This window comes from Syngnathus leptorhynchus, chromosome 7, assembly GCF_054491065.1.
Source record: "Syngnathus leptorhynchus isolate UIUO chromosome 7, UIUO_Slep, whole genome shotgun sequence".
Lineage (NCBI taxonomy): Eukaryota > Metazoa > Chordata > Actinopteri > Syngnathiformes > Syngnathidae > Syngnathus > Syngnathus leptorhynchus.
In genome coordinates, this window is record NC_141201.1 from 11,168,407 (window position 1) to 11,183,813 (window position 15,407).

Genomic DNA, 15,407 nt, shown 5'->3' on the forward strand with positions numbered 1-15,407 from the left:
GGCCACCCAAAGGTGACAAACAAACACGCGACTGTCTTTAGGAAGGAATTGATCTTCAAGCTTTACCCTTGTCATTGCTTTGTCATTGCCCATTAACCAAGTGGTGGTTGCCAGGGATAATACGCAATTGGATATTTGCCTTTAAACGGGCAATTGGAAGAAGGGGGCGCGGGGAGCTCATGCGGAGAGCAAATGCTGTCCACGAACGCACCGGTGCGCCGATTTAGCGGCGCGTTTTCTGTTTATAAACCGTGTCCCGGTGGATCTCGAGCGGACGCTGGGTTTTTGTGGGCTCCTGCACCTCATTTATCTAAACTCGACTGATCCCCGGCTTCACGTGGCACCCGACAACCCCAAAAGTACGCGTCGTGCAAGTGAAGAGCGAGAGCACGAAAATAGAAAAAGTGGACATTGACTATTTTTGTATCCAAAGAATGCTTCTGATCAGGAGTGGGATTATTTCACGCAATTTTAGCTGAGAGGAATTGTGCGCTTAATTTAAGAGTGGAGATAACTGGAGAGATAACCTCCACCACCAGCAAGGAGGCGAGGGAGACGCAAAGGTACAGTATATAATGTGTCCAGTTCTACTTTCAATCATCTGATTATTGCGCAATTTCCCCACTCTCCATCAGAGTAATGCACACAGAGGATGTGAGGGAACCAGAGGAGATGCGATGGGGAGATAATGGCGCTAGGGTTCTCTACTACATAGCCGAGATGAGATGATATCCAATTTGTAGACTGCAGCCATATGGGGCTATGGAAAGAGGTTAGAAGTAAGACTAAATGTGGTTGAAAGGATGGAATTGTGCCGCATTTATAATTTTTTACTGAGAGTTTTGCAAAGTGCGCATCATAGTAGAATCCTACTTAGCATGTCTGCCTCGTGGTTCTTGAGTTCTGGGTTTGAATCCTGGCTTTGGTCTTGGTGGAGTTTATATGTTCTGTGTGGGTTTTCTGCAGGTGACTGCAGCTTCTTCACATTCTTCAAAAACATGTATGTGAGGTTAATTGAAGGCTACAAATTTTCCATACGAGTGCGAACCATTATATGCCAATATGTTGCCTGCGAGTGACTTGTCAAGGGTCGACTCAGCCCATCATTCAGTCATGTCTGCAATAAAGCTTTATGTGGCTAAGCAGTATAACAACTGGATGGATGGCGTTTTGCAGAGAGAGGCTTGAATGTAAGGATATATAGTATGCGTATTGCTGAGGGCATAATTAAACAAGTTAAAAGGCAAAGTGCCCAAGAGGACAAGAGCCAGGCTGTGCAGAGCAAAGAGGAGACCCGAGTTGACTTAAAATGAGTCGTAAGGGGAAGAGGGCAGATGGAATACAGAGAAGCTCAAGGGAGCGGAGATGGTCCAAGTGATAGGGGAGATGTGTTTATGGGCGGGGATGGGTGGGCATAATGGTAGCAGAGAGGGAGGACTGCTGGAAAGGTGAGTGGCAAAAACAAGGGAACATGGTAGTGGATAATCATAAAATGGAATAGGGGGTGGAGGTGGTCGCTGGGGGCTTAATGGTGGAGGCAGCCAAAAAGACACAGGAGAGTAACATCAACAACTGGCAAGTATTGCAGCTTGCATTAAAAGCCCGAGCAGCAGAGTGCTATAGGGGGCAACTATACAAAACAATGCTGTGCTGTAGCTACTCTTTGATATTATCTAATGGTCTGCTGGGTAATGGCTCTTGCTGCACCGCAAAGAGACGGACAGAGAATATAGGAAACCACATAAAACTGAAGTGAGAGCAGCACACAGCCAACAATATACATTGCAGTGTCAGCGCGTCAGTTTTGCTTTACCTGCTCGATTTGCTTGGACTTAAATGGCTCTATTTGCAATTCCATGGGGATTTCCACCATGAAACGTCATATGATGACACAGAATTAACGTTGATGTCAATAAAGCATTTCATCCCATTCTTATTTCCAAAGCATTTTAACACTTGACTCGCGACTGTTTTTTTGTGCATGTGTGCTTGACCCAAGGCTAGACAAGTGACTCGGTCCAAAACATGTGCCATGGCATTTGGTTTGCTCAACAGCTGAGCCTATCCCAGAAGGCATTTTGGTGCAACTGTAAAAATGGCATAAAGTGTGAGCCCAGTCATTTGTGTAGTGTCTAGTAAATTGAACAAAGAATTTGGGAAGAGAGCTATTGGTAGTATAGTGCTTCACCTGGCTGACTTCCGCCCAGCCGGTGTGGCAACCAGCTCACTCAGTGGGCCTGTTTTAGTTTCCTGGTGATTGACTGGCAACCTGTCCAGTGTGCAGTCACCCTGACTCTTCTGCTGAGATAGGCTCCAGCTTTCACGCAACCATGACCAGACTAGCCTAATATAAATGATTGCTCGGGACCACAATTTTTCCTCAGCTATACCAGGACTTCCTAACTAGACGTATGACAAAAATACAAGAATGATTCCCCTGGCCTGTTGACTGAGCTTGACTCTCATGCTTTTAGGAACCATTCTAGTGTAGGAGCTCAGGAGCAAAACAGCAAGAATCTGTTTTACGTTCCAATTGTGTGACGTTCAATGAGTTAAGATGCTGGATGAGATTATTTGAATGGACATGAATTAATAACAGTAACCCAGTTTAAGTGTCTTTTTATTTGTTTCATCACAACAGATTTAAGACTAGATGGGCTTTGCAAAAACGTACCTACTGCCAATATGTCGTTAGTGTAATTAATTAGAATATATAATTATAATTTCTCTCTCTCTCTCTCTCTCTCTCTCTCTCTCTCTCTCTCTCTCTCTCTCTCTATATATATATATATATATATATATATATATATATATATATATATATATATTATATATATATATATATTTATATATAATATAAAAAATAATACATATATATATATAACATATATATATGTATATGTATTTATATATATATATATATATATATATATATATATATATATATATATATATATATATATATATATATATATATATATATATATATATATATATATATATATTTATCATCAACATTTAACAAATTCTTCTGTACTTGGCTTATTGCAAAATCCATCCGTGTCTGACAATGTCATATTTAATAAGGACGCCCAAGATAGGAATACATTCTAAACAGGTTATGTATGATTAATTGCTCTATCGCCATGGAAAACTGAAGCCTGTTCTCACCAGAATTTGTGTGAAAAGAAAAACTGTTGTGACTAGGGTAAAGGTAACACTGCAAAAATCTTCTTTTCCGACCTACACCAATCGCTCAAGTTGAAGGCGAGATGGTTTTATTCATCAGGGGCTTACATAAAAGTAAAGAAATGGAGGCATCGAAGCGAAAAACGCAGCATCAAGTAACGGTCGCATTGCACGAAAATAGCTTGGTTCAAACACAATTTAAATCTTGCAAAGATTTCATTCTAAATTTGCATTTCATCTCGTTCTGTATTGAAGAAGAATTACAATACACTAGTAAATCCAGTGAGTTTATAAGAAGAGGCAAACTACTGTTTTATACTTTTAGGAAAGCCATGTAACGTACATTCGCTGCGGGTCTGCAGGACCAATATCAGGCACGCACTGCTGCCCTGCAGTGATGTTTCTATTTCAACACATTTGAAATGAAATAATTAAAAAAAAAATGGCCGGGGATGGAAGTAATGTAGCTGCAGTGAAAGTAAACATTTGCAAGGTGGAGGAAGGCCGTGCTGTTGATGATGGTTATGATGAGGAGGATTTGACTTTATTAAAAAACTGAGGTCAGATCATATAAAATATGGTGCTGGGTGAGCTGAAGATGATACTGAGCGAAAGAAAAGGAGTGTGAGAGAAGAAAACATAAGGTCAAATGAGATTTGCGGGTTTTGAATCCATAACGAAACACACAGGAGTAGAACAAGTAGAAAAGAATTCTGAAAAGCAAGTCGAATCAAGAAAAAGAAAAGACCGGCAATCGAATGGAAAAAAGAATAAAGACCGTGATTGTTTTAAGCTTTGGTACGGTAAATCCAGATGATGTTATCACGATGGTCTCAACTAAGCGCCACGATGTCCACTATAGCAGGGGTTTAAATGTCGACACCGATATGCCCGCGTGTGTGCGTGTGTGTCTACACGCACGCTATGACAGATGCTGGCTCATTGGCACATCTCCAGCTCGCCAAGGAAGAGCGACTGAGAGATGGTGCTGAGTGTGAGGAGAAAAAAAAAGAAAGGTGGAGAAAGGACTGATGCCAAGAGAGACAGAGAGCACAAGGGAGTGAGCGGTGTGCTGAATGCCAAGCAGCATGCTCGTAGAAAGGTGCTGTGTTGTGCCGATATATCACTGCTCAGCCTAAGCACTGCATCCTGTAAGTTACCAAAATGCATCTCCGGGGATGACAGTTTGATACCCTTATTTTTTTGGAGCCTCTTAGTAGAAAGAAAAATAGCTGATTTTAGGATGCACCTTCTTAAAGGTAAAACATTTTGGACACAAACTTGAGCTAGTGGGTATGTAAATAAGTGGGCCGATGTTCTCCAGCTATAATTATCAGGCTCTGTGCAAGGTTTCTGCAACACTTTTAATAGTACTACAGAGATTAAAGTGCTATTTTTCTAAAGCCAAGTAATACATTTGTCTCTTGATGTACCACGACTGTAAATTGGGGTTAAAAACTGATATCTGTTCATATAATCTATGAACAAGAGAATAAAATACTCCTGCAACTCATGTCAAGTTAAATGCCAAGAGAGCACAAGCAAATGGGACCACAACTCTGGTTATATTATTACCAGTTATAGTGTATAATTACTGATGCCCACTATTGAAGGCGCCTGCAGTAAAAGATTTAATTGCGGCAGCAGGAGAAGCAATAGATTTAAAAGCCACTGTGGAGCAAAACGTTAATACAACATGCTGAAGATAGAAAGGCACTGGACCCTTTAATGGTTCAGGGACATGACTGTGCTATTGTATCAGTTTGATTCTGGGTTGCAGTTGCACCATGCTGTGGGTCCACTTTGATATTTTGTTTTTGTTCTTGGTGGGACCAATCATTCCCCTCAACTTATTGCCAGACCAAATTACTGCCCAGCTTGAAACTGCGCTAACCTGGGTAAAGTCATTTCATTTCACTCAGTGCGTATGTCTGCATTCGAGGGATTGGAAATCCTCTTCCCGGATGCCATTCCACAGATACTATGTCGAGCAGGTGTTCGAGCAGGAGCAACGTCAATGAATCGACCCATTGTTTACGATGTTAATCCATATAAAAGATAATTAATATATATTCTTACTCTTTAAGCACAATTAATTATTATATCGGAATCAGAATAACAGCAGGCATGTGTGGCTCTACGGATTATTCCAAAAATAACACTTAATCCGGCCGCTTCAAGCTTGTGCTATTCTACATTGTACGTCTTACTTTTGACAAGGGATGACACTGCGCTCACCAGGCGGGATCAGCCAATGGAAAAAGAGTAATGGTCATGGTATCACGAGCAGTTACATCAAACGACTGTGAACATTACAAACAGAAAAACAAAGTCAGTGAAGTCAAGAAAATCGGACTACATTTCTGTTCATGCTGTTAGATTTGATGACACTGAAAAGTACTTGGCAGGACAGCAGCTGCAGTTTTTTTTTTTTGCCTGATTCTGTGTTTAACAAACTAGAACACTCGGTAGACAAGGTTTAGAGACTGCTGTTTTTGAATATGTGTGACTTGTCTCTCCAGTGGATAGTTTTGTCTCCATCCCATCTGTAACCACCGTGGTGACATAGCAGACCTGACAAGCAAAAGCCAGATAGCAAGTGGAGATAGATTGAAAAGGAGTGTGTGCTCACCCGTCTATCTCTCCTCATCAATTACCAGTGTCAGAAAGAAACAGTGCCACATAATGGATGGATGCTCCCTCCACTCTTTTCCTCCCCTTCTCAATCAGTTCACTCATTCATTTTTCTCTACTTGAGCACTCCACTCTTCCTCCAAGTCTCTTCCATGTAGTTTGTCTTTATACTTTTTCCTCTGTGACTGTTTGTATCATCTTCTCAGTCTCTTTCCCGTGGTTGATGGCATGCGCATTTATGTTCGCATAAACTTTTAAATGAAAGTCTGCATGGATGCTCTTGATCAACCCAGACGATTTAATGAGCGGGGCGCTGTGAGTTATCATGTTGCGCCTCATCTGTCTATTGTCTCACTGGTTCAAGTTCTTGCAATTTGTACTGTCACAGTGGCATGTTCTATTTGAGGGGGAAAAACAGTTGTTGATGATGATGTGCCTTTGTGTAATTATGATAGCAGGAGCCAAAAGCGGTTTGATCGGTGTTGACAGCCTCTTTTCAGCCACAGCTGGAGTAAAATGCAAAAAGCTCAGATTCAGTCCCAAAAGCGAACAGAATTTTTCTCGAGCTGTAAATGGTACTTCATCTCAGTGAATTGGTGAATTGTCAATTGGTAGAAAATTGAGCCGATGTACTGTATTCATATCAAAAGTGTGAATTCCCACTTTAAAGTCCGACTTCTGAGAAAAAAAGTCAGAATCCTGTCACCCTCCCTTTTTTTTTTTTGTTCACTGGCCCTAATCCTCTTCAGTAAACGTGTTATTTCCTGGGAAAATTGAAAAGGGAAATTTGTCCCAAATTCCAATTGACCAAATTTTTGCCCATTGTCAGTTGGAATAGGCTCCAGGTCACCTGGGACCCCAATATGGCCAAGCCCGTTGCTAGCATTAATGGACATAATGGAGATGCTATAATAATGAAGTGAACCAACTGCACACGCAGCAAGCTTTTATCCCTTCCACTCCATTTCCAATGCACATTTAATGTTGTGCCTATTTATTCTGACCTGCATCTCAATGTATTGGGGTTTTGCCATCACACTGCAAAATATTGTGGAAATTATGTGTCTGTGGGCTTGATTTATGAAAGGTCTAAAAGTCCAAAAAACAAGCACACACTTGATTGCGTACACAAATGTGGAAGCTGATCCACTAACTGACCAAGCCCACAATTGCATCTGTCCAAAAGGAAAAAAAAGGCCACAAATTAATTCCGCACCTTTCTACCGGAATGCGCAAAATACTGGGAGGAGTAGATGCAAATATCCATGTTTATTCTCATTTTCCCACGGGGTAGGCGTGTCAGAAATTTGGACAGGAGAATCCATGCAGATGAAAATTGTGAAAGTTTAGTAACATTCCAACAGATTTGTGTGAAAACAGGAAAAGATGGGCTATATTCTATTCATTTATTATATCAAACTAAATTGAATGAACGAAGCAGCAAAGCGGAACCTATATGACCCACGTGGGACTTATGCAGGTTGTCTCAGTAATGCAGGGCCTATTTGATCAGCTATGCTTCAGTCTGATTACACTGAGTTCCTAGAAGAGGTAATGGGCCTCATTCACTAAAGGTCTGCTTGTGCAAAATCAGCCGTGAACTTGATTGGTGACGCAGAAAGATATGAAAGTTGACTTCTAACTGAATGCACCCATGCTCAGTCTAGATCACATGTAACGTGTCCATCGACACCACAGGCACTATGTTAAGAGTGGACATGCAATTTAGTTCCTATTATTCGGAGTCTTTTTAAATCAGGCCCTTTGTGTGGAAGCCTGCGAACTAACCGACTAACCGATCGGCAATCAAAACAACTTTGTACTTTTGCCGTTGGCATTAATTTGGTAGTAATAAGATTTTAAAGCCAGAGGGCCGTGGTAACCTCACTCATTGTCATTGTGGAAGTCTTTGATTAGAAGTTGGGTATCTGGTGCATTCTCCAGCAACGTGACATCTGCCATGTGATTGTGTTGACGTGTGTTCATTCATGCTTTATACCTTCTGGGGAGCCCCCTATAGAATTAGATGCCATGTGCACTGTCCTTTTATGTACATTGTGCATGCAGAATGTGCACACAGCTGTGTAAGCAGGCTTCAAAGAACAATATATTACGGTAAATCTCAGTTGGATTTTTCTAGAATTTTTAATCTCGTTTTTGGATTATATGGCAGACAGATGTGCATGGCTTGAATAAATTTACTTGCATTGACTGCTACTCACGTCATGATCTTAATCTATGGAAACAAAATGCAAAATGCTTTTTTTTCAATTGAGCCCTTGAATATTATGTTTATAATACCATCCATTTTCTGAACCGCTTTGTCTCCACGGGGGTCGCGGGCGTGCTGGAGCCTATCACCAGCCGTCATCGGGCAGCAGTCGGGGGACACCCTGAACTGATTGCCAGCCAATCACAGGGCACACAGAGACCATCCGCACTCGCACTCACACCTAGGGGCTTTAAGATGTACAACTTGGCTATGATTATAATTATGACATCCATATTTGTACAATTTGTTCATCTTGTAAACAGTTTTTGTTGTCTTTTCATTTCTCTACGGATGTACAACATTGGATTCTTGGCACTGGACATTGTCATATCGACGGTTCTGTCATTGTGCCACACTACAGCCTCCTCTCATGAGACGAAATGATAATTATATCACTGTACCGCTCAGAAAAGCTTGTCAGGATGTAATATCCGATTTTATTATGTTTTAACTTAGCTCACAACATAAGTGACCAGTCAAATGTAATAGCTGAACATGATCGACCAACTATTTCTTAATTAGTTTTCTCTCACACATCTGAGAGCATTTTAGTGTCGAATATAACACATGTGATTTGAATGTGGGAGGAAATTAAAGTGTCCAATTTTAGCTCTGAGCTGAGAACTTCAACTCAGAAGCTTTTTGCAGTGCCCCGCTGTACTGCCAAAATGCGTTTTAGCAGGTCATAATCTCAGAATCATTTTGCAAAAAAAGCCCTAAAAGAACAAAAGAAGACTTCAGCTCAAAGAAGATTACAAAAATCACCCAGAACTATTTGATATAATAAACAAAGCTGATTTCTTAAATGTTTTTTATTTATTTATTTTTTTAGGTAAAATTCATAAAGAAAAATGCTACTACACATCTACTATGGCTGGTATGTAGCTATTTTACAAAAATAGAATGTAGGTTAGATTCCTTTTGAATATAGATGCACATGTCAGCGCACACACTTGTGCTCAACGTATTCTTTGTTTCTGTCAAGTTCCACTCAAATATGTGAGGCTTCTTCACATGCAAACTCAGGAAAAAAAAACCACCCCTAATTTTCAGGCATGCGTGCAGCTCTTGATGCATATTAGATGATGGTTTGATTGACAGCTGCAAAGGTCTGTGTCTGCGAGAGAGACAAGGAAGGAATCAGTATGGCAACAGCCCGATATTGCTTCGTGCTTGAAGTACCACTTCTTCCTTTGCTCATAAATTTCACACCTTGCAAGCATATTTTTAGGACCTCATTTAGAATCCAATAAAACTCAATCGGCTCATCCAGAGTATTTGACCAGATTAGTCTTGTTGAGCTCATTTAAAACATTTTGTTTGTTCACAGGTTAAATTGAATTAATTACTGCATTTAGCTTTTTAAACCAAAGTCAGAGTGATTTTGTGCAGTTAAGCGGCCCCTTTTGATCTAATTTGAGTTCAATTGCATAATTTGTTTGCACAATCTAAATTAAGTTCAACTGCTTAAGTTGTTTATGATGAGTGCTGAAGTCAAATTGTAAAGTTTACAATATGCAAAGTATATGTGGCAGTTATATTATTTATGCAGTTTATTGCACTGAGGCTGTTATTCCTCATCAATTTCTAGAAAGTGACACGTTATAACACATATGAATAGAAATACACACCTAAGCTTAATTGTTGACACCCTTCAAAAAACACAATGGTCACTAAAATCTCTTCTGCAACCCTCACTGAAGTTGGTGCTCTTCCACAAAATGTTCAGACAAACTTAAAAGAGATCCTATAGAAATCCACTTCAGAATACATCAATGTTATGTTCATAGACATTCTTGGGTGTTTATAGTTGTGAGTTTTGGGTATTTATGCCATCAGAGGACCCATGACCTGTGACTGGATTGTAACTTTGTTACACATAGTAAGTAAAGGGGACGTCGCTGATGTCATCGTGCCTGATGTTTGTGCAGGCAAGTATGAATGATAGTATGAATCGTTCTCTGTATATGTGCCTTGTGATTCACTGGTAACCAGTTCAGGGTGAAGTCTGTCTTCTGCCCAAAGTCAACTGAGATAGGCTCCAGCACCTCTCAATCCCGACGAGGATAAGAGGTATAAAAATGGATGGATAGACATTGTACAGGTAGACAGTATCTATTCCTCAGAGTATATATTGGAAGAGAATGTTGACAAGAAAACTCATCGGAGCCGTGATGAGTAACACCCTGCATCGAGGCGGTATGAGGTCAGACATCTGGCAGGGGACTTCCACTCAGTTTGCTACATTTCTGATTGCACATGAAGATGCCCCTTTAGAGCTTGGGAAGTGTTCTCCACTGATGTGTTAACTACCCAATAAATCAGTTTATAGTCAAGTACAAATTAGTCTCCCAAGCCAAAGGTCAAAAGTGAGAAGCTTGGAAGACTGCCATTAAAAACTAACATTTGTAAGATAAACTTCAATGGGTGATTTGTGTCCAGTTTTTGGCACACTTTACACCCACGTTTTTTGACAGGGATTTAAAAGCATCCACCGTGTTTAGTGTGCTCGTGGGATGGCGCTACAGGTAAATAAGGGTCCAGTATTTACAGGCTTGAGGCAGGCAGTGTACGTGTCGGTATGCGTGTGACAACTAAAGATGTTGAAGTCTTTTTCCCAGCTGCCAGGTCATTGAGCTGCCAGCTGTTACAAGCGGCCATCAGATAATAATACTGTAAAAAATGGAAGATGTTCAATCCTTCTTCCCTTTGGAGATACAATTGCTGCTGGGTCCGCTCCTCACCAGTCACTGTGCAGGTTAAGATGATAATAATTTAATGGGCTCCCCCCAACCCCCAAAGAGAGTGAGTCATGAACTAAGAACATTATATAAGAAATAATTAGGTCACATCATGCAAGGACAAAGTGACGTTTTGTTCTTTGTCTAGCTTTGTAACGAGACAGATGCCGTTTGAGCTTACTTCTCATTTCATTCACACGGTCAGGCTCTCGCTTACCAATGGAACATGTGTAATGGGATATCATTTTTTTTCCCAGCAGTAAGATGCAATTGTTTTACACAAAGCAGATCTTTTGCACCATGAATGTAGATGATTGTATATGTTTGGTTGCTGTTTTGAAACGGGTCAGAATGAAGAGCTATATACAGTATGTGTGAATATAAAAAAATATATTTATAAAAATATATTTATATAATATAAATAATAATAATAATAATATATATATAATAATATATATATATATATATATATATATATATATATATATATATATATATATATATATATATATATATATATATATATATATATATATAATATATATTTATTTATATATTTATAAAAATATATTTCTATGATTAATGGATCCTAAGCATATTGATGGTCACTAGGGTGAATTGACCTTTTTCATCACACAATTTTATTTTTTGTCAACTTGCAAAGCACTTCTTGGGGTTGCACCCAAATTTCGTTGTAATGTAAATTAAAATGACAATATAGGCGATTCTGATCTGATTCTGAGACATAGGACATTTTATAAGGCCAACTTTATTCTATTTAATTGATTATGTCAATTTTCTAATGTCTTTATGGTTAATTTGATGTTTTAATTAGCTGCAAATCCTAATGTTCACAATCTTAATACATACATTCTTAAAAGTGAAATGTGTTTGGGAGAGAATATGATTTTGAATTGGTGCACAAAGTAAAAAGAAAAGCATAAACTTGTTTCTTCCTCCAATTAATCCTCAAGAAAAAGTTTACACATTTTCCTGGAAGTGGTCATACACTACAAATTGTATAACAATTATATTATAAATAACAAGAGTTTATTTTACACCACCGACTTGTTTGTTTTCACTTACATCGCTTATGGAATAGACAAGCAATTTTCAGTTTCTCACATCACATAGTTGCTTCATTCCTATTATTATCAAAGGTATATGATGTGTGAGAATCTGTATGAACCCTTTGAGGGCGCGTTTAGTTTGAGTGGAATTCCAAGATCTAAGTAAGTAATATTGCAGTTACAAGGGGGAAATATGACATCTTTGTTTCGTTGTCGTTTCAAGATAATTGACGTCGCAGGCGAGTAATCGTTGTGAACCCCAAGCTCCTGCTGGAGAATCATGTGTCATAAATATGTGTTTATCTCTACTGTGGGAGTTGCAAGTCTGTTTTTATGCAAATGTTCTTGTTTGTTTGTCTGTTCACAGTATTAAGTAAAATATTAGACAGGGAAAGTTGTTATTATTTTTAATCAGTAGACCGGACTGTCAATTTCATAATGATGAGCACTCTTCTGGGCAACTTCTGGTATAATATATGATTATCCCCCCAAATAATATATATGAGTGGATATGTATGAACAATTATGTATTTGTAATTGCACTTAAGCTTGGATTAAGTTGGTACCAGGACATTATGCCATATTTGTAAATACATGTACAGAATTTGTCATTTTATTAACATATTTTTAGACAAAATGTGTGAATGTGTATTTCATTTGAAAGGCTTGGTTTTGTTGCTATAGGCCAATACTGTAGGTTGACTGCAATTAGAAATACAAATATTCATCTATTGTATTTTCCTTAAGTAAATTTACATGAATTGCATACATTCATACATTACATATTGCATACATTTAATCGTCCATTAATAAACATTATTACGAGCCTATTCCTGAGAAAAGCAAGCAGAAAGAATGGTTTAGTTGTTTTTTCTTTTTACTGTTGGATGATTTCATTTATGTGTATAAATCAGTTCGTTTAAACTTTTGTCTGGTGTAGTAGTAACACCTACATATGTATAGTTTTTAAATGTCTGTAGAAATTTAAATGAACGAGATCTGCAGTATTGCACGACTAAATCAAGCTGCCCATACGGCTAAATATTTCATGGCTTGAGTCAGGCCGGGCTGGACTATAAAAATGGGCCTGGTCTTTTTAACCTGGACAAGTCAATGTGCCAATTCCTAGCCCCCCCTCACTGAAATATGCAACATTTCGATCTAGGTTGAAATCATAGCCATCCTTTTATTTCGGATGTCATGATAATGTGTCTGAAATGTATGAAGCATTTCTTCAGGACAGTAGTTGAGTAGTTTTGCTATCATAATTGATTTAATATTGGCAACATAGATACACATCCGTTTGACATTTCCTAACGTTGTCATATGAATATAGTCAACATTATACACAAATTGATATTTATTGCAGGGCTTGCTGATGACAGCTGGGTTGCTTTATTTTTCTATTGGCGTTGTTTGTGACAAAATACAGCTGCATCTATGTCCTAAAATACGGACATGTATGTACATACTGTAGGCACATATGGGAAAGAGCTCTCAATAGGCAGCTGCCCTCAGTTTGAGTCCACTTTAGATGAGTTGCTTGAGCAAAGTGCAGCTATACAAAGCTACTGTTAAATGCTTAGATGTTTGCCAATGTTTGGAAGATACATTTAGTTTTAGTATCTCACATGAATAAGTGAGACCAAACTATCTATCCCTGGAGTGAAAACCCACTGCTGAAAATCCCAGTTTTGAATAATGAATCGTTCCCGATCAAAAAATGTGATAGGAGACTGACACAATGTTGATAAAATGCTCTGGAGTGCAGGCTTCTCTGTGAAAAACATTGGACAATGTTAATGCTTTAGGGATTATTTTTTAATTGTGTTAAGGTTTTACATTCTTATGAAACACAAAAGCGATAAAATCACTCACACAGTCTGGTGTGTGGAAACTTTTGTTTTTTATGGTCATAAGTTTTCTGATCAAACAACTACAGCCCTAAAAGTGGGACTGAAACCGTCCAATTGTTGACCCTCTGTTAAGTCACTTTTGAAAGTGTTAAAATATTACACAAAACTCTTGTACCATGACTCTAAAATTGAATTCATCTTATTCCTTTTGTTGTCTGTCATGAGGAATGCTGCAGATACATTTTTTTGCTGCCATTTACACTGTTGTGGGACCAATGACACTAACGTTAGGTTTGTAAGTTAATTAAAAACGTGCATGTTGTTTGATAACATTCATGCCACCTACTCATGTATACTTTCTATTTTTGAGTTTCTGCTGTTTTACCAATGTTTGCATGCAGACATCATTTATCACTGGCTAATTATATTGAAGAGTTGTTGATTTCATTAAGGCAGCTGAGACCGATATGGGGGTTCTTCCGGAAAAAGGGGACCTTAATTAGAATGTGCTGCTTTGGCCATTATATGTAGATAAAATGTCACTGATGTGACAAGATCACTTGGATCAATGTGCAACCCAGAGATAAATCAAATGGTAACTATTGGATTTGGTGTATAGCTTCGATTTACTCTAGTGCTCGTCATAACACTTGATTAGCACTATAGATTATTTATAAATTCTCTCTATTCTGTGGAACTAATTGCAACTTGCAGCAATTGAGGAAATGGATAGCCCTATACAGTAAAACCTCAATTTAACAGACTAATTGGGGTAAGGAGCATTTGTTGGAGCTGACTGTTCGTTAATTTGAAGCATTTCTTGCACGGCCTAAAAAGACCAAATTAAATCCAAAATGATTGCTTTGTACTTTGTTTGAGGCCTAAATATGCCTGGTAGAGTAAATCATTGTAAATAAAGATAAGAAAACTGACTCAACTGAAAATGATATATAATCACAGAGAGTGTAAACAGTTATGGGTTACTATAATGAAATTGTACAGAAAATAAGTCTGAGTGCACTTCTGGTTGATGTTCAGTCGGTTCTTACGGCATTACTCCTGGTTATGATATTTTTCTCTGGAGAAGAAGTCTGTTTGTCCGAGCTCTTTATGACCTGTAGTGCTGGCTCGAGGGCAGCAGTTCGAACTGACTACTGGGGTGAGAAAAGCCCTTGATGATGTGGGGAGCTCTGCAAAGGTAGCGAGAGCTAGGGATGTCCTCCAGGCTAGGCAGAGAAACCAGTGATCTTCTGGGTTGATCATTTTCCTGTCTGTTGACGAGCACCACATGTACCATGGTGTCATACAACCATGACTACTTTGCGACCTCAAAAACAGCATAGCATGAACAAGGAACTTATATTCACACAGTCGACCTCCACTACAACAGCATTGCATTGCTCAATATTGCACTAGCAGAAAAAGATCAGCTCAGAACATAAAACAGATTCTCCTCGATTGTAACCACGCACAATGATTAGAATTTAGTTGCCGTAAAATAAATAAATAAAAATGGGTCTCTGCCATCTGTTGGGAGAAAGACTTCATCTGTTGATTGCTTGAATCATGATCACTGAAATATAGGCAAATGAACATTACTACTTGAGGACATACCAAAACATAAATAAGTCTGTATGTAGTATAA

At 38.7% G+C, this 15,407-nt stretch overlaps 1 protein-coding gene across 2 annotated transcripts in view; it reads left to right on the top strand.

Annotated features, from left to right (window-relative positions):
- Window positions 1–546: 546 nt before the first annotated feature.
- LOC147054750 (leucine-rich repeat and fibronectin type III domain-containing protein 1-like protein) overlaps window positions 547–15,407 on the top strand; it is a 91,058-nt gene continuing 76,197 nt past the window's right edge. For both annotated transcript variants that reach the window (XR_015066744.1, XM_085917030.1), the window contains exon 1: window positions 547–563. The gene's annotated coding sequence lies outside the window, so the exon portion shown is untranslated. The remainder of the gene's footprint in view (window positions 564–15,407) is intronic.